The following is a 21,117-nucleotide window of genomic DNA, read 5'->3' as shown; positions in this document are numbered from 1 at the left end:
GGAATAGAGGAAGGTGTCCCGTGTATACATGCCAAAATCACTCACGAAATCACTCGTGAAAATTGAAAATTGTGCAAATTAGGGACCTTGCAATGTTGCCACGTTAATTCACGTCACCGGGACGGCGCAGGTTAATGTAATTAGAATCGTGTTTTACTTCTTCACATTAAGCTTTCTTTACTTGCCGCTCCTGGTTTGCACAAACACTTTACATTATTCATAACTGGTACTTAGGCCAGTTCTTTTGTATCAAACTTAAATCTGTTGTGCCAGCCAGGAGTTAAGCACTGGCAAGAACCTGTCTATTATTATCAGCATTAGTTACTCATTGCCAGGGGTGGAGTCACTTTCTCAAGAGGCTAACAGTACTAACAAACAGCACTCGTGAATAATTAGACTCTGCTGTGTACTGTTGAAAGTTTATAAATTCTCGTCCTTAGAGAATCGGTGAAGAAAGCCGGAATAAAGTAAACCTTACTACTTGATTTCCAGAAGTCAATGTCTTGTCTCTATTTTCAAGTAATATCAAGCATTTCTTAATTCATAAATTCACATCCCCCCGTGACATCCGGTGACCCCATTCCAGGATACTAACTCCTAGCTCGAAAGTTATTAACAAAATAATACTCATTCAGTCACAGCTAGGTATTTATCATTAAAGTCTATAGGCACTATCTTACTGGTGGTTAATTATTAATTTCTATTAATTTTACATAATAGTTTTCCTAGTCAGTTCCATTTTTTTTTTTCTTATTTTCTTTATCAGTTTAACTAGATAAAACTGGTCGCCACCAGCCTGTGCCTATATTCATTATTTTTTATTATTAGTATTTCTCTGCATAATAGCAGTCAGTACTCAGTCTTTAGTCCACTCAGCCTTAGTTGAGTTAGCATCATGACCACTAATATATATGTACAGGAAGCCAAAGATATGGGTCTTACTGATCCCCAACAAATTAAAGAACATGTGCTCTGACGGTTTAGTTAAGAGCAGCAACGTGAGAATGATGCCCATGAAGAGCGTAGAATTCAGCACAAGGAACGCGAGAGAGAATGTGAACACGAGCAAAAACAATGTGAACAACGCGAAAGAGAACGTGAATACGAGCGAGAACAATGAGAGAGAGAACGAGAGCACGAATGTGCTGAGCGCGAGGCACGTGAGAAACATGAACTTGAGATGCTGAAGCTCAAGCAAGACTCCTTGGCTTCAGACACAACTGGTGCAGCTAACCCAGGCTCCATGAGTGCTCTCCCTGCACATGTTCTGACACCCCGCGCCTCAAGCTTCCTTCGTACAAGGAAGCCGAGGGAATCGAGACATTCATAGCTCATTTTGAAGACATGGCGCAGCTACAGAAAAGGAGACTGCTGTTCAGTTTCTTGATCGACTTACTGCTTACTTAGATGAGTGGATGGAGAAAGATGAAACCCTTCCCATGCAAGAGGGGATAACTGACCTTATGCTGCGCATCCAGCTAGAAAAGTCGTGGCCTGCTGAGCTTATGGCTCAGCTTAAGATCTGCCAGGTAAAGGATGCCAGCCAAATGGTGGAGCAGGCTGATGCATTCTTCACTGTGTATGGGTATCAAACTCGTAAGCAACACACCTGGAACAGGAAAGCTGACAAATCTTGGAAATCATCTCAGACCGAACCCCTGCATCAAGGCCGTTCTCAGAATAATGGCCAAGGTCCAAATATACCACAGAAGAAGGACCAGGGGCAAAATACGCAGAAACCTGCTTGGAAGCGGTACAACAAGTACCCTAACCAGCAGCAGTATCAGCCACGTGATCGACAGTCGGGACAATCCTTTACAGCACCAGCCCCAGTGTATTGGAGGCAAGAGGCAAACGCAGCCTTCATTCTTCAACAGCAGTACGGTGGTGTCGTTCCTAGCAGCACATGTATTTCCCCAGAGTTCTCTAGTCCCCCAGTGACAGTGAACCCACCACAGGTGGTCAACGCTCCATCTCCCCAGACGATGAGTACAACCCCTCAGGTCTCTAATTCTGAGGGCACCATGTTTGCCGCATCATTCATTCAGCAGCCTCATCAGTGGCTGGCTGCTTCTTCCACAGGCCCTCCCACAGGTAACAGCACCTTCTTTGTTCAGCCAGGGTTTGTGGGAGGCATTCCTGTGAAGGTCCTGAGAGACAATGACTTCTCAAGTTGCTCTGTCAGGCAGAGTCTAGTTTGGCCTGAGGAGTACACAGGTCGACAGATCAGAGCTCAGCTTATTGATGGATCAGTGAGACTGTTCCCTGAGGCACGTATCCAGGTGGCATCTCCATATTACACTGGTACAATAGTCGCAGTTGTCATGCCAGAACCTTTGTTTGACCTTATCATAGGCAACATATCAGGTGCCAAGTATAGTTGCACCATAGAGGATGCTACTCAGACTTCGGCTGCAGTAACATGAGCCATGGCCAAGGCTCCAAACTGTGTCACCCCGGTGACCATTGCATCATCGCAAGATCTAATTTGTAGCCAAGATGTTGTTCAAGAACAACATTCTGACCCAACACCTGCTGCCGTGCGGAAGAAACAAAAGGGTAGAGTGATAAAGTATTCACGGGGAGGTCAAACCAGGTTCCTTCGTAAACAAGGACAGCTCTACCGTGAGTCACAAACACTTGAGGGCAAGGTTCGACTGCAGTTTGTCGTTCCCGCTAAGTATCGCCAAGCAGTGTTAGAATGGGGTCATTGTTCAGCCTCAGGAGGTCACCTGGGCAAAAGGAAAACCCAGGGCCGTATCCGTGCTGACTTTTTCTGGCCAGGAATGGGACAGGATATACTGTAAATAGTTTTGTGCATTCCTGCAGTGTGTGTCAATGTACCACCAATCAGGGACATGTCCTTCCTGTGCCGTTTGAATCCACACCCATAATCTCTGAGTCAGTTGAGAGGGCAGTGGTAATGTAGGTGCAGACCTGACGTCTCGCCCGTTGGTCCCGCAGGACACATTATGTCCAAGGCCTGTACATACATATGTACCGTAGGTTAAGGGGAAAGTTTGAGACCCACGTAGAGACAATCCAAGGCTGTGTTAGAATTACCCTGTGGTGTCTCGAGCTGTGGGCCTCTCTGAGGATTCCCGGAGAATGCACATTATCCACATGAGTGTTCATACCCACGTTGAATGTTAAAATGTGACCTGCCCGAGATTGCGTAGGGATTCTCAGCTTGCCAATATTAATCGTAAGTGTAGAGTTAGGTTTAACCAGTAAACTATAAGGGTCCTTTGAGATTCTCTCCTGGGACTACGTTTCCTGGTTAATAATAATGTATGTTTACCATTAAAATGTAAGGGTCCTTTGAGATTCTGTCCTGGGACCTCGTTTCCTGGTTAATAATAATGTACATTTAACCAGTAAACTATAAGGGTCTTGTGAGATCCTGTCCTGGGACCACATTTCCTGGTTAATAATAATGTAGGTTTAACCAGTAAACTACAAGGGTCCTTTGAGATTCTGTCCTGGGACTACGTTTCCTGGCTAATAATGTATCCAATAAGAAAATAATTGCGACCTTGAATGTACAAAGCTTTGGCTGTCACTTAAAATTTTCGGCTAGGGCGTACTTTTTGTTGCATATGTACTGACTACAAGGCAGAGAGAGAAATTGTAATTTAATAAAAATTGTTTGTCGCAATGACACTTTTGATGCTCCACCTAACTCCGCTTAGATTGATTTCGCAGGTACAGCTGGCAGGTGTAGCAGTTTTGTCGTGCAGAGCAGCTGATCGTCTCTGCCACATGCTGCCACCTCTTCTCTTCTGCCTCGTCATCTCCATTTACTATTAATTTATATCATATCATTTTACACATAGGTACAGTTACACTACAACTGTCACAACTACACCGTGTATTACATATATCACGCTACATAACAATGAGTTGTTAATGTAAATGTAACGAATTTTCACTCACTTTGACCTGAGAACAGGATTTTTCATTGTCGTCACGGAATTTTTTTCCTCAAGCTTGCTCTTATTAACGTAAATACGAGGTTTTTATGCTCATGGGCGACTGTGTTATTACACTCATTTGCTGCTGGCAAAGCCCTTCCCAACCTAAGCACCATTGCAGCCCGAGCTCAAGGTCCTCAGCCGCACACTACCATGTGCACCCCTTCTTGCAGATCCAGGCCAGTTAAGTCTGCTCATGTCCATGAGCAGATGGAGGTACTGCCTGATGCTCCTGTAGCTATGCACATCTCCCCCTTTACTGGTCCTGCCTTTCCTGACGATGAAAGTTTCACCATCGTGGCTCACAGAGGGTCGAGGCATGGTAGGCAGGGAAATGGCCCTATTCTGGCACTGCATTCTGGGGCTTCTCAAAGGACTCCTCCCGCTGCTTGTCCGTCTGTGTCGGTAACTGTGTGCCGTCCACCTCGCTCATCATTCCCGGCATTTCGCTTCCCTGTTCAAGAAGGGCACGAAACCAGCTACGACACTGTGGCCACACTGGAGCATTAACTGTCGAAGTTGCATTACTCCAATCTCATAGGCATGGAGAGGAGCTCAGTCTTGGTGCCAAAGGACGAGGGATCTTACAACCTCCTGAGGATGGCAGTGCGGGACAAAGCGTCCCCTGTCAAAATAGTAGAGCTGACACCTGGCCAGCAAACTATGAATACTGTCCCCATGGGTTATTCATGCAGATGCCAGAAGAGAGCCTTCTTCAACACCTCTAGGTCAAAGAGGCGACCTGGCACCAGAGAGCGCAAACCAGGGAGGAGACTCGACAGGTCTTAGTCACCCTGTGGGGTCCTATGATCCTGGTGATCAACATGGGGGAACTGGGGAGAATACCAACTTCGCCCCATCACACCAGAGCCACTCCGCTACCACTGTCAATGATATGGGCACCACAGAGCCACTTGCAAACAGCCTGTTGTCTGTGGGATGTGCAGCAGCCCACACAAAACAGAGAGGTGCTTGGCCAAATTCAAGGCCAAGGAGGCCGTCCCTGCCTGCTGCCCAAACTGCTCAGGGAAGCATCATGCGTGGCACCCCAGCTGCCCCACAAGAGTGGCACTCATGGATCAGGGCCGAGAATGCCAGGTTGCTTGGGTAAGGGAACAACAGGCAGCCAGCATAAAACCAGCACCTCCAGGGACATTCATTCTGGGCCAGCAACGTCATTCGGCAGTGACTCCTTCACCTGCACTGGATGAGGAGGCATTTCCACCCCTCCCAACTGCTCTCGCACATCACACGATGACTGTGGAAGTCCACCACCCTCCTCCATCACCAGTCCAGCAGTCAGTCAGCAAGGTTTCTCAGCCCACACCCCAGGCTCTTCTCTGCTCACATTCTCCAAGGAAGAACTGAAAATGCTGGGGACAGAAATAGCAATCAGCCTGGCTCAGGTGCTGGGGACAGGACTCAGCCAGACTCTGGATACAGTGCCATTGGTGAAGGCTGTGGACGTCATTGTCGAAAAGGTGGTAGTGGCAAAGCAACAACCACACCTCTCCTCCCTCAGCACCTCAGGCATCGCCTCCCACACAGATAGCCACCTGCTGCTCTGCTTCCTCAGCCTTGTCCTCGCAATTTGATCGCCACTCCTCCAGGGCTCACATCAGCCTCGGCTGCAATTAGGGTAAAATGCAGGGCCCTCAGCCTCCAGCAAGAAAAATGCCCACTCTCCTCAGTGCCAGACTCCGCTGCAAACCCCCGAGTCTTACAGTGGAACTTCTTAGGGGTATGGAGTAAGCTCACCCACCTTCAGGAGGTGGCTGCTAAGGAGAATGTACATGTCTTCCTGCTTCAGGAAGTGCTCTTCCCCGAAGCTCCACTTTTCAACTTGGAGGCTTCAGGGGCTATTTTCTACCCTGGATCTGGGGTACTATGCAAGGATGTGCTATCCTGGTAAAGGAATACATCCCTGCTATAAGTACAACCCTCCAATCCACTGCGATAAGGGCACTGAGGTGCAGGGTATCATCCTGCAGCTCGCCTCAACCTGCTTGGCAGTAATTTTCAAAATTTATAAAAGTCAGGGAGGGATCCTGGATCTGAGGGAGAATCTGCCTCATGCTCCAGCTGAGTCCACTCTTACAGGGGAGGACATTAATGCACACCATCCTCTCCTCTCCTTGCCCATCCTGATGATTGAGGCGGGTCGACATGTTGACATGGCCCTTGAGGAAACTGTGGGGGTATCCTTCCTAAACGACTTGTCTGAGCATACGCATGTCAGTGGTGGTAGACTTGACCTCTCCTTTTGTCTCCGCTCCTCTTGCTGGTGTGTACAAGTGATCCATGCACCCGTTCCTCACCAGTGACCATTTCACTGTGGTGCTGGAACTCCCAGCAGCCCCACTTCCACCTCCCCCTCTGCCTCCACCTTGCTGGGACCTACGTCGGGCACACTGGCCTGAATAAATGGAGGCTTTTCAGGTTGCCTTCAAACAAAGTCATTCCCCTTGTCTTCCCTTGAGATTTATGCTGAGCTCGTGCTGCTGCTGCCAGTATTCCCTTCACAAAGAGCCCCATTGTCTTCATCAACGACCACTGGTACATTGATGAGAGGGTACAAGATCTGAACCATCAGCTCAACTCAGCCCATAAGCAGTTCCGTCAAAGGCCCTACTCACCATCAAGGAAATACTTGGTTGCAGTGGCGCAACATGTTTTGGGGGAAAAACGCCACATCCGAGAAGAGCCGTGGACAAAATGGTTGTGGTCCCTTGACTATCACTCTATTCTCAAACAGATGTGGATGAGAATTAAGTCTGTTTCTAGTCCCCGGCTTGCCAGACCACCATCTCACCCTGATCCAGCTGGCGAGGCTGAATATCTTCCTGCCCACTTTGCTGCCCGTACTGCAACAGTGCTTTTACCACAAGCTATAATGGACTTGCAGGCCCCTGGATGGAAGCAATGGAGGCTGCCTGCTAATGCCTTGACATTGCTGACCACCTCTGCACTAGTGATGAACTCAACTGGGCACTGATAACAGAGGGGATGTGGCTCCAAGATCTGATGGTGTTGTATACTCTATCCTAGCCCGTGCTGGCCTAAGGAGGAAGGCTCACATCCTCGATTTATTCAATCATTCGTGGGTGGAAGGTCGCCACCCAGGATCGTGGAAAACAGCCATCATTCATCCCATTCCCAAGCCTTGTGACCTAACCAACATGCGGCTGATTTGATTCTCAGCTGCATTGCCAAGACCATGGAAAGGCTTGTGCTTTCTCGTCTGGCTTGGAGATTAGGCCTGCTCTCTATCTGTGACTTTTTGCTTACCTCCCAGGCAGACACGCGACGCACTGTCTCACTTCCTTTCTTGGCGAGCTGAGACAAGGTCACGGTATGGCTGTTTCCCTCGATCTCAAGAAGGCCTGTGAGATAGCTAACCCTGTTGCTGTACTGGCAGCCCTTGCTGCTAATGGGGTGGGGGGCAGACTCCTCTCATGGGTGAGGGATTTCTTTCGAGGCTGGTCAGCTCGTGTCCGCTTTCAGGGCCAGATTTCTGACTCTTACCCGCACGAGAATTGCACTCCACCGGGCAGTGTGCTGAGCCCTCTTCTGTTCAATCTGCTCACTGAGGGCCTACTTAACATAACTATGGCCATGATGTTACACTACTTTGTTATGCAGACGACCTGGCACTTGTCTTCTCACAACGGGACTGTTATGCCCAGCCACCAGCTGCTCTCTCCTGCTTATATGACAAGTGTTGTGACCTCGGGCTCAAGTGCAATCTTGAAAAATCCATGTGTCTGCCGTTTGGTCTACATCCACCTGACCGTCCTATCCATTTTGGTGGTCATCACCTCAGTTTGGTTCACCATCACCAATACCTAGGTGTCTGGTTTGACAGCTGGTTGATGCTTGGCCGCCACATCCACAGCTTATGGGAATATGCTTCTACCTGCATTTCTGCCCTTACAGCTCTCTGTAGCCGCATGTTAGGGGCCTCATACCGGGTCCTTAGAACATTCTACGAGCATGCAACCTGCCCGATAGTAGATTATAGTGCGATTTGCCTAACTGGCATCTCTAAGAAGCTTAGCACTTCTCTTGAGGTCATCCAGAGCACTGCTCTGTTAGTCATGGTCGGTGCACCTCCCTGGACTCGCCTCATCAATCTCAGAGCTGAGAGTGGCATTCCGTCCCTTAAGCACCAGATATGGACACGTACAACGGCTGTCACTGCCCAGCTCTGCCGGGATCAGCCCCACTTTCATGTGTCTACGCTACTTGAGCCTGCCCTAGGTCGGCCCCCAAATTCATACCCTGGGCAAGACTGGGTTCTTACAGCTGTTGGCATCGTTCAGCAGCTGGATGCAACTGATGCCATTATAGGTGACCCTGATTTGCCCTGCCCTGGGTATTCCCCTGCCCCTCCTTGGCCACCACTAGTTTTCAAGTACATTCTGCCATGTTTAGGTTACCGAGGTCTTCTGTTCCTGCTGCACTATGCCAGGATGGTGTCCGTTGTGTGGCAGCTCTATACACACCAGACTCTGCCATTTACTATACTGATGGGTCACTTGATGCTGATGGGAATGGGGGTGCTGCGATGGTCTGTGGCACCCATGTTGAGGCTTGGGGTGTATCCTCTGGAAGTCCAGCCTACCAGACTGAGTTAGTAGCCATACTTGGTGCACTTAGACATGGTGATCAACACCTCTCTCAGCATGTTGTGGTACATACTGATTCCCTCTCCACTCTCCAATGCTCATGGTGCACCGTTTCTGTGACTATGTGCATCTGCTCACCAGCATCATGGCCGTGGCTGATTCTATAACTAGGCGGGGTGGTGAAATTCTCTTCACTTGCAACCTGGGCACGTTGGCATTACTGGGAACGAACGAGCTGATGTATCTGCTCACCACACCTGTTCTCTTCCAGATCTCATTTCCCTTGCGACCCACCCTCTTTCTCGTCATGCAGAAGGTGGCCACCCCCATCAGCCACCTGTCACTTGAAGAGCATGAGTCACACGTTTGGGAGAGCTCGTGTTCGGCACAATGATACGCGATGGCGACGTCTTATGCACCCCTATCATTTACCCCTGGCTCACCCAATCACGTTACAGTGCGTATTTGCCACTTACGGTTAGGGTTTCCCTGTTATAGCCAGATGGCTGGTGGGAAACCTGAACCATGTCCCCACTGCCTTGCACAAAGTGGCCAACAATTGCTTCATTATGTTCTGGACTGTCCTGCAATCTCCCAATTCCGATCCAGTCTGAGCGGACAACCTGTTAGTAGGCTGGACAGATTTGAGACTGCAGCAAGTGTCATTGGACAAACTCCTGCTGCTGTGCTTTTGGGTGTGGTCACCACCTACCCACCTCCACAGTAGACTGTAGCCTGCTATTGGCAAAGAAAATCTACCATGATTGGCTTTCTTCTGCCCGTGCCCTCCCCACAACAGGGAGGCAAATCTCAACTACCTAACTGCAAAAACTTGCGCTTCCTACAGTAGTATATAGGAGACTTAGGGGGGATATGGGTGAACTATTCAAAATCGTCAAAGGTAATTATGACCACACAGCATCACCGAAAATACTTATTACAGCGGATGGAATTACAAGAGGACATTCATATAAGATGGAGAAAATAAGGAGCAATACCAAAATTAGAAGGAAATACTGTATTTTACCGCGCGTGTGGTGAATGTATGGAAAGGTCTGCCAGAACAGGTCGTAGGTGCTTCAACTCTGGGTGCATTCAAGGCTAGACTAGATAGACTCTGGGCAAGACAGGAGGTAGCTTTTTCTTTCGAAGCAGACTTGAGGTCACGCTGGCCAGACACCAAATAACGCGAGTACAGTGCGTGGAACGTTTATGGAGATACGGACATAGAGGCCTCTGCCCTGCGTCCAAGATCTATCTGATATCTGATTGATTCCTTACAGCCAGTACTGGTATAGGCTATTATGAAGAATGGTAAATTTTTAGAAGTAACCAAAGTTTTCTTTTATTATTATTTTTGTGGTTTCCAGTGCAAAATACTGTGCTTTAATTAGTTTTGACCCTCATTTTGGGGGGAAAATCCCCCTTTTGGAATTTTGAGTAAGATTTCCAAAAGTGGGTTTATCCCCCTAAATCAAGATTTTTAAAAACACACTATTTTGCATTAAACTAACCCAAACTAACCTAACCTAACCTAGGCCTAATCTAGGGCCTGACATAGACCGAATGCACAAGCCTGCACCAGCCAATATGGCGCAACATTCATCCGTTACTGAGCGACAGCCTAACCTAAGCCACTATTATGACTACCCCTACAAAATTTGCTCCCCCAACTTAAACTAGGCTTAAAAGGTAAGTCTTAGTTAGAATAGTTCAGGGACATAATATAGTGAAAATTGGTAACGTTGGTTACTTCTAAAGTTATACCTGAAGAAGTATTTTATTCCAGCTAATTCCAGTCGGTTTTATTTCCTAGGACGTATACAGTCTATTCTCTACCCTCTGTTGAGTGCCTGCCCTTTCCCCTCTCTGCCCCTCTGCTCTGTGGCCACAAGCCCAGGCAGCCCCTGACCCCCTTGTATCATCTGTTCTGCCTCCCCTCTCTCTGTATTAAATGTCTACGTGTAATTAAGCAAAGCCATTACATGCATGCATTATTACACACACACACACACACACACACACACACACATATAGCCCGCAGATGATGCCATTGTGGTTTTATCCTAATCTACCTAACTAGGAGCTGTTTTATCATTTCTGTCTAATGCCAACTGTCTAAGGGTAGTGACTGGCAATACACTCACTATCTGGCAAATAATACTTTGTAGAACACAAGAAAAGATGTTTACATATTCTCCTTCGTGCCCAACTAACTAGTGTAGTGTGCTTGCACCCAGTGACATTAAAAGAAATGTTCAAAGCATATAACGTTTTCTGTTGTTTTTCAAAGAAAATAATATGTTTCTGATAAACTCAAAAGTAAATGTGGTTTTTCTGTAGTAATCGTTTCAAGTAATCGACTAGAGAAAAAAATCGATTACTGCATCTTTTTTTAGAAGCAATCGAAGTAACTGATTACAAATAATCGATTACGTCCATCCCTAACAGAAAGCATGGACGCCATTGCCCCTCGATGGTATGTGCTCTGCCGATGTGTGGTATATTTCATCATCATTTTGTAGGTTATATTATTTTTTTTATGCAAGGAAGAAGGAACCAAAGGATGGGAGCCCGCAAACCGTTCCTTCCAAGAAAAAAACAAAAACTGTAGAAAAGAGAGCCAAGAATAATATCTGTTCATTTCGAGATGCCTGGACACATTGAGTTTGAAACTTTGGAGATTACAGGAAATATGAAATACAGACAGAGGGAGACAGTTGCAGAGTTGACCTGTTGCATAACTGAAGGACTGGGAGTAACGGTTAACTCTTGCATTAGAGAGTTGGACAGCAAAGGGATGAGAGTTTGTTGCTAGAGGGGTGCAACACACCCGTCGTAGACGTGGTGGGATGCAAGCAGATATTTCAGAGGAGCCGTGACCATTGAAATAGCAATAGAAAAGAGATAAAGATGCAACAGTGTGGGGAAGAGATAGAGGTTGAAGGGAGGCAGTAAGAGGAGAGTTAATGAGACGAAAAGCTTTTGACTCCACTCTACTGAGAACAGCTGTATGTGGGGGGTCTCCTACACATGAGAGTTACACTCTACACAGTGGCGAATAAAACCCGTGTATAAAGTCAACAACTGTGCAGGGGTAAAGAAGGCATGGAGTCAGCACATGTAATCTCTTGGAAGCAGATTATACAAGAGATGTAATAAACTCTTTCCAAGATAAGTCCCGAGTGAATGAAGCCCCAGGCATGTTCAGGGATGATGCAGGATTGAGCTGGATAGTAATAAACATTAGTGGGTACTCCTGTGGAAGATTTTGTCGAGTTGATAAATGAAAGAACTGAGTCTCTGATGCATTAAAAACGACATTTTTACCCCAGTCAGGGATACAGTCCAAGTCAGACATCAGGTGTGCCAAAGCCTCATCCCTTGTTTGTTGAAGTAACTGCTGAGATGGATACTGCATGAACCGAATGTAAGGGTGAAGGATGGAATCATCAGTGTACGAGTGGATAGGGTTAGATGTAGAGCTTAGAAGGTCAATGATAAATAAAAGGAAGAGAGTTGGTGATAGGACAGAGCCCTGAGGAACACAACTGCTGATAGATCTAGAAGAACGATGGCCGTCTACAACAGTAGCTATAGAACAACTGGAAGGGTAGCTATAGATGAAGGCACAGATGGAAGAATAGAAACCGTGAGAGGGCAGTTTGGAAATTAAAGATTTATGCCAGACTCGATCGAAAGCCTTTGAGATGTCAAGTGCAATGGCAAAGCTTTCGCCAAAGTCCCGAAAGGGGATGACCAGGAGTTTGAAAGGTAGGTGAGAAGATCGCCAGTGGAACGTCCCTGACGGAACTCATACTGACGATCAGAAAGAAGGTTGTAATAGGAAAGATGCTTTAACATTTTCCTGCTAAGAACTGACTCGAAAACTTTTGAGACACAGGATACTATAGCAATTGGACGATAGAGGGTTGGGAATGGTCACCCTTCTTTGGGACTGGCTGAATGATAGCAAATTTCTAGCAAGAAGGAATGGTACAAGTTGACAGACAAAGGCAAAAGAGTTTGCCTAGGCAGGATGTAAGCACAGCAGCACATTTCTTGAGGACAACAGGAGGGACTTCATTAGGCCCATATGCCTTGTTAGTATTGAGGCCAGTGATGGCAGAAAATACATCAGCTGAAAAAAAATTTAATGTCAGCCACGAGGAAGTCAGTGGGGGGATTTGATGGAGGAACAGAACGTGAATCGTCTAAGGTGCAATTGGAAGAGAACGTCTGAGTGAAGAGATCTGCCGTATCAGTAGAAGAAACATTTAGAGAGCCATCAGAGTAGAAAATAGGAGGGAAGGATGATGAGGTAAATTATTAGAAAGGTTTTTGGCAAGGTGCCAGAAGGAGTGGAGAGAATTCGAGTTGGAGAGCTGAGAGCATTTAGTACGGATGAAATTATTTTTTGCAGAGCGAAGAACAGACTTAGCAAGAATCTGGGCAGAAACATAAAAAAGATGTGATTCAGGGGAGGGTTGGGACTGGTACCTTTTATAGGCCTTCAACTTGTTGTGAACATCATTAGAACAAGCGTGACCAAGGCTATCTTGCATTGGTCAATGGATATGAGAAGGGACTGTATACTTCCATGCCCGATTGAATAACCTCCGTAATGCACAAAGCTCATTCAGATGGCTCCCGGCCATGGAAGCAATAATCATTCCTGGGAAAATCAAAGAAGTATTGCCTGAGGGCTTCCCAGTCTGCAGCTCCAAGAGCCACAACTGACATTTCTTTGGAGGGTCCACAGGCCATAACAGAGCTATAGGACAGGTTAAGGTAATAAGGTTGTGATCGGAGGAGCCCAACGGAGAGGAAAGATTAACAGTGTAAGCAGAAGGATTAGTTTTAAGGAAGAAGTCAATTATATTGGAGCTCTCTACATGGTGGTCAGGGACACGGGTAGGGTGCTGTACAAGCTGCTCTAGGTCATAAACCCGTAGATTATGCAATTACCTTTTTTTATCCCACTCCGTGGTATGCAAAAAACGAAGGAAAAAAAGTTTTGTTTTTGTTCATTATAAACTTAAGATAAATATCCAGGACATCATCTGGTGAAAAAAAAAAAAAAAAAACTCTCCAACTCTGCATAGGACCTTGGGTAAGTTTACCTACGGTAGTAAAAAAAAAAAAAAAAAAAAAAAAAATTTATTTATTATAAACCTGAAGATAAACATCCAGGGGATCATCTGGTGAAAAGAAAAATATCTCTCTCTCCGTCTTTGTGTAGCACCATGCATAAGTTTGCATAGGGGTCGAGTTGTTCGGTAATGCATTGCCAGCACAGCCTGAGGTGTGGCTCGCAATGTGATGCTACCCAGCCTGAGCTATGGCTTGCAATCCACGGGTTAAGGATAGAAAAGATATGGGCTTGTTCACCAGGTGGATTAATGGAAGGATAGGATCAAAGTTGGTGGTGAACATTGAAATCTCCTAGAATGGAGATTTCAGGGAAAGGAGAAATGGATAGAATGTGTTCCATCGTAGAAGTAAGGTAGTCGAAGAAGTTTTCATGGTAAAATTAGGTGATAAGTAAAGAGCACAGATATACTTATTCAAAGAATGACAGGAAAGCCGAAGCCAGAGAGTAGAGAATTCAGAAGAATCAAATTCAGGAACATGAGAGCAAGGTAAGTCGTTGCGTACAAATACACAGCAGCCACCTTTGGCTTTGAAGTGAGTATAGAGAAAGTAGGAGGATACAGAAAAGGGTTTGCTATCAGTTGCCTCTGACAGCCAAGTCTCAGTTAGGAAGAGGTGAGGTTTAGAGGAGGAGAGGTGGTGCAAAATAGCTGTACTTCCTTATAGTTTCAAAGAGATAAAGACAGCAGGTACATGATTCGCTAAGATTGTAGTGTTGACAGTGGATTTTTCAATACTAGAACTGCACAAGAAATTTGTGGTACCTTAAAAAAAAAATTGTCTTGAGGTAGAAAGAACGGAAGTTAGCATGCATATATTGATAATTATACCATCTACGAGAGTGACTATGATGGCCAATGATACTAGTGACAAGGAGATGTCTTCTGCTATGGAAAATCTAGTGCTTTCTAATTTAGTGCTGGTGTTTCCTTTTGTTTTCAAATGAAAGAGTAGACCTCAGGTAACATTATGTAGTAAGTGTTTTTACATACCTCTCCTCTGAAAGGATTATTAGCTATTTAGTTAAAGTTACCCCAAGAAAGCTGCGAATATGTGGGGAAAAAATAATAAGAATAAAGAAATTAACAAATTACTTTATTTCACCAGCGCTTAAAACAGAACCAGCATTCTTCAAATTAAAACAAGAATCATTCAAATCGGTCAATAAATAGCTTTGCTATTTATTGATCCCATGTATTTGGGAAATACTGAGTGCTCTATCATGCGATATCAATGACTTGAATCATTAAACAATGTACAAATGCTAAATTATGTAGTATCATTATCATGAGTGAGTGTATGCTCAATATTAGTAGTTTTCCTTTTAATAGTACTGTACTGTATTGTCTGCTGGTGGTTATAGGGCTTGGCTACCAGTTTATCGTCCTTATCCCTTCAAAACCGTTTAGAACGAATAATTCAGAACCAAGAAGGTTAACAACAGATTAAAATCTCTCATAGGCCGAAAAGGAAAGGAATATATATATAAATAAAACGTGGAGAGGAACACTTGCGTAAACGGTACTCGATTTTAAATAGACAGGGAAAGAGGGAAATACGAAAAGCAAAGAGAAATTATGAAATTAAGGTTGCTAATGAATCAAAAAAAAAAAAAAAAAGAGGGTTTTTATCAAATGTACCGTACGAAAAATAAAGATAGGATAGGACCACTCAGAACAGAATCAGGTGACATTACCAGTGAAGATAAAGAAATTTGTTCCATCCTAAATAATAATTTCATATCAGTATTCACCAAGGAAAATCTAGACCTGGTCCCTCAAGCAGCAAATATTTACGATGAGAATAAGGAAAATATTCTTAGTAATATAACCATTAGTAAGGAGGACGTATTGAAAGAAATTAATAAGTTAAAACCTCAAAAATCGCCAGATCCGGACGATTTATATGCAAAAATTTTAAAAGAAACCAAGGAAGAATTATGTCAGCCACTTTTAACGATATTTAATGACTCTTTAATTTCAAGAGAAGTTCCAGAGGCGTGGAAGACCGCAAACGTAGTGACCATCTTTAAAAAGGGTGATGAATCAGCTGCGTCGAATTATCGTCCTATAAGTCTAACGCCAATAGTAGGAAAAATGTTAGAGTCAATTTTGGCTAAGATTAGAGAACACTTAGAAAGCTTTAATCTTATAAATGAAAGTTGGCACGGATTCAGGCAAGGGCGATTCTGCCTCACAAACTTGTCATTTTACTCGGAGGTCTATGAGGCAGTAGATAGCAATAAAGCTTACGAAGTTACTTATCTGGACTTCAGTAAAGCTTTTCATAGGGTCCCACACGAAAGGTTAGTTAGAAAGGTTCGAGCACATGGTATAGACGGCGATATCTTAAAATGGATAGAATCCTAGCTGAAAGGACAAAAGCAGAGAGTATTAATAAATGGAACTAAGTCGGATTGGGGATTAGTAACTAGCGGTGTACCACAGGGTTCAGTACTCGGTCCCTTATTATTTGTTATATATATAAATGATCTAGACTTAGGAGTCACTAGCAGCATCAGCAGATTTCCCGACGATACAAAAATAGGGCTTATTATTAACTCGACTGACGATTGCCATAACTAACAAAAAGACCTCGATACATTGTCCAATGGTCTAAAACTTGGCAAATAGAATTTAACGTTCAAAAATATACTTAACGTAGGCAATACCACTGGAGACACTAAATACAGCTTAGATAACAAAGAAATTAGCAAATCGGAATGCGAGAGGGATTTAAGAGTTATGGTTAGTAACGAACTTAAACCAAGGCAACAGTGTATTAACGCGAGAAATAAAGCAAATAGGGTTTTAGGATTTATTTCGAGAAGTGTGAGCAATAGGTCATCAAAAGTAATACTGCAACTTTATCTAGCATCAGTAGGGCCACATTTACACTTAGCAGTACAATTTTGTCCTTATTATAGAATGGATATTAACTCGTTAGAAAATGTACAGAGAAGAATGATAAAAATGATACCTGACATTCGGAACCTGTCACATGAAGACAGACTGAAAAGACTAATCTGCATTCGCTAGAGAGGCGTAGAGTAAGGGGAGACTTAATTGAGGTGTTTAAGTGGATGAAGGGTATAAATAAGGGAGATATTTGCGAGGAACTTGAAGTGAGGATACAGGATAGAACTAGAGGTAATGGTTTCAGACTAGAAATGTTCCATTTCAATAAGGGAATAAGTAGAAATTGGTTTGGTAATAGAGTAGTAGACGAATGGAATAAGCTACCTAGTAAAGTAGTTGCTGCCTCTTCCATTGAGAGTTTCAAGCATAGGCTAGATAAGCATACGACAAATAAGGGGTGGGTATAGAAAAAAAAAACTTATAACCAATAATTCATAATTTTTCCCTTTCAGGTTACACTGTGATAGTCTCTATTCTCCTTTCACACTCTCCTTTAAAATGTCCACGCCAGTTTTTCTATACTGCGTGGTGTTCTTCCTGACTTTTTCCTGCCAGCTTCGGCTGGAGGGTTTGGAGGGCGGGGGAGAGCCTTCTTTGCTATCCTTATCTCATTTTAGTAGTTCAGTTACTCTTCTAGGAGCTGCCTAGCATGGGCCAACCAGCCTACTGCAGTTATCCTCTCTTCTTATGTTCTTATGTTCTTATCTTTCAAAGCACACCCTAGAAACCTGTAGTTTTTTTTTTTTTTTTAATTACCCAATAATGATGTAATTTTCCCACACAATGGCAAACAATGTCTTTTCTCTAGACCCTTCTACAATAGAATGTTGTGGTTGTATTGTACATACATTTACCTTCACATTACAAAAATGCTCCGCCAGTGGCTGGGGGGGCTATGCACCCCCTGACCCCCCCTGGGTTGCACACAAAGTAATATGATGCCGATTGTGTCCCCCCTCCCCCCCCATATTTGCAGACAAAACGAGGCCCCTGTGCAGGCTGAACTGGCACTCTCAAGTATAGTAACTAGGATACGGGAAATTGCGTAACGAACAGTAGTCAGGATGAATAACCCCTCTGTGCATGCACTTGTCGTCATATGGGTGTGGCTGCGACTATACTCATTGATGCTTTTGGCATCATTAAAGCATAAAAACTTTCATCAGAGGAAAAGTTTTCAGCCGATCAGCGTCATTTTTGGAGGCGTCATAGGTTCCTTGCTCCTCATCAAAAGTAATGAGTTGGCAACTGTGGGTCCCGATACCAGCAAGAGAGTGGACAGGTTGTTCAGTACCAATAACGTCGACGGGATGCCGCGGGTTAAGCTGTCTAGTAGAGATTGTATGTAGGGTGAGAAGTGCTTGTAAGTGTAATTGTAGTGTTGGAGTGGCTCTGGATGTGTGTGTAGTCTGTGAACCAAGTGTAATCGGCCCGCTCAAGCCGACTGGATGGAAGCATACTTTTATAGTATGCAACACTGGTTCCATCACAGCACCTCTTGTGTCCGCCAATGCAGTACGTGGCCTGAAGAACGCTCCCAAAGTTTATTACCCTGGCTGGGCGCAGACCTTCATTCTTCAGTGTACGAAAATGCACACTTTACCACTGAACCACAAAGGCTCCATATATATATATATATATATATATATATATAAATATATATATATATATATATATATTGAGGACGAAGGAACCAAAGGCCAAGAGCCTGCAATAACTGTTCCCTTCTACAGAGAAACAAAATACAAGAGAGAGCCAAATTCAAGATCTAATTATTTCGAGATGCCTATACACACTGCGTTTGAAAGACTGGAGATCATAGGATGCAGGAAATACAGACAGAGGGAGAGAGTTCCAGAGTCGACATGTTGCACAAGTGAAGGACTGGGAGTAACGGTTAACTCTTGCATTTGGACAGAAAAGGGATGAGAGTTTGCTGCTAGACGTGGGCTACGTGTCTGTCGTAGAGGTGGAGGAATACATGCAGACAGTTCAGAGGAGCAGTGACCATTGAAGTAGCGATAGAAAAAAGATAAAGTTGCAACAGTGTGCCGAAGAGACAGAGGTTGAATGGAGTCAGTAAGAGGAGGAGAGTTAATGAGACGAAAAGCCATTGACTCCACCCTATTGAGAAGAACTGTATGTGAGGAACCTCCCCACACATGAGAGTTGTATTCCACACAGGGGCTGATAAAACCCGTGTATAGAGTCAACAATTGTGCAGGGGTAAAGAAGGAACGGAGTCGCCTTAGCACACCTAATCTCCTGGAAGCAGAATTTACAAGAGATGTAATATGATCTTTCCAAGACAAGTCCCGAGCCTTAGCACACCCAATCTCTTAGAAGCAGATTTTACAAGAGATATAATATGATCTTTCCAAGACAAGTCCCGAGTAAATGAAACCCCATATATATATATATATATATATATATATATATATATATATATATATATATATATATATATATATATATACTGGGTGATTCATAAGTCCGTGAAACATTTTATAAATTCACCGCCTAGATATCTGCCGCATCAGCAGAGGTGAACACATTGAGCATTTGCAAAGTATGTAAAAAAAACTTCGAGAGTTTAACTATTTTCGTGGGTAATAAAATGTGCTATCTTTTGCCTAGTTTATTAGTGGTGAATTTTTAAAATGTTTCACGGACTTATGAATCACCCTGTATAAGACAAGTTCAAGAGAATTGGCTTGATCTTGGCTAAGAGAGCTGGGAAGGGGAGTAGAGATTACGACATGAGCACACCCTGACCCACCTGCGGCTTGCGAGCAACTGAGCTGAAAAACCGCCAAGTGACGTCATAATGCTTGATGCGCAGCACGGACGTGTTTTTGTCAGCAAGTGTCCCGCCATTTTATTGTATGGACTTTGGATACAACGAAGTCTCTTGGAGTATGATGCAATAGTGAAAATGAAACAAACCCAACACTCGTGGATCGGGGCTGAATGAGTTTTAAGAGAAATATTCAAGTTGCTTGCAGGATCATTTACATTTATCTCTCCATAGCATAAAACGTTGCCAGTTACCCAACGCTAACTTTCGTCTATGGTTTTCAGTGTTTATATATATATATATATATATATATATATATATATATATATATATATATATATATATATATATATATATATATATACGAACCACTAGCCACTTGCTAAAGCAGTTCAAATACTATCGGATTATTGTATATATTCGTAACTAATTCACTGCCAAACAATTAGCTATAATTTACAAGAGTCATGTGCGATCTCTACTCGAATAATGTTGCACGAAAACAAATGGACAAAATTCACAACAAAAATATAAGAAATATTAGTAACCCACCAATTACAAATGAACTACCTCCACTACAATTAAGATGAAATGTTGCCTCCCTTGCATTATAATACAAATACTTTTATGGCACATGCTCAGACGAAGTTGCATCCAGTGTGCCACCTTTCCACGTCTTACCCAGTGATACACGTGCATCTGGTAGCACTTATGACTGGACTCTCACGGTTCCATATTCCTGAACTTTTGCTGATCAGAATTCATGTATTACGCGAACTGCTTGTCTTTGGAACTCGCATCGCCAGAATAGTCCCCCCCCCCCCCAAACCTCAACCTGTGACAGTTCAAATCCAGCTGGAAGATTTTTTATGAATGGAGAGCACCTGTGTTCTATGTTTGGAATATCTATCTATCGATCTATCTATCTATCTATATTGTTTTTTTTTCCTTCCTCTGTTTCTTCCAAAAAACACAAAAAAACATACTGTTTACCCAGTCAGTGATTCCCAGTTCTGCGCTTGGCCCGGCCAGTCGTCTCTATGCCCGACCATCGAGTGACTTCTTCTCTTACTGCTCATGCCTTCGACCCATCGAGGGCATCTAGCAGTAATTCTCAGCCACTGGGAGCCACGACGATCACTGGTACAGTGGTTTAGTTCAACGTGAGGTCTGGGTACTGGTTCATCAGGCACCGGGACACCGGTGCTGATGTTTTCGTGCACAGACTCGGGATCGTCGCACCTGTAGCCATGGCCACCTCCATCAAGGCCTCAAAGTACACCATGCAAATGGCTGCGACACGAGGCTCAATAGGGCCCAGTGTTCTGCTGCTGCGAGTGTGGGCCTCACACCAGCTGCCAGGCCTTTTGCCTCTCCTTCCGCACCTGAGGCTGACCCAGATCCTCCACCTCTATGCCCTCTGCTTGCCTCTATCTTGCCTCTTGGTCTTGCAGAGTCTGCCATTGATCCTGCATCTGCTTGTGAGTTCCTCGCCGCCGAAATTGAATGTGGCATATTCAAAGCTATAGACCAAATGAGAGAGAACTCCAAGCTAGGCTGTGCATCTTGCCTTCATGACTCGGGAAAATTGGAGTTGTATGAGGACCTCGATCGGGACTCCGACTACACAGACATCGAGGACTCTG

This window comes from Coenobita brevimanus, chromosome 68, assembly GCF_032717465.1.
Source record: "Coenobita brevimanus isolate Jiangsu-jjx chromosome 68, ASM3271746v2, whole genome shotgun sequence".
Taxonomy (NCBI): Eukaryota; Metazoa; Arthropoda; class Malacostraca; order Decapoda; family Coenobitidae; genus Coenobita; species Coenobita brevimanus.
Note: the sequence above shows the minus strand (reverse complement) of the source record.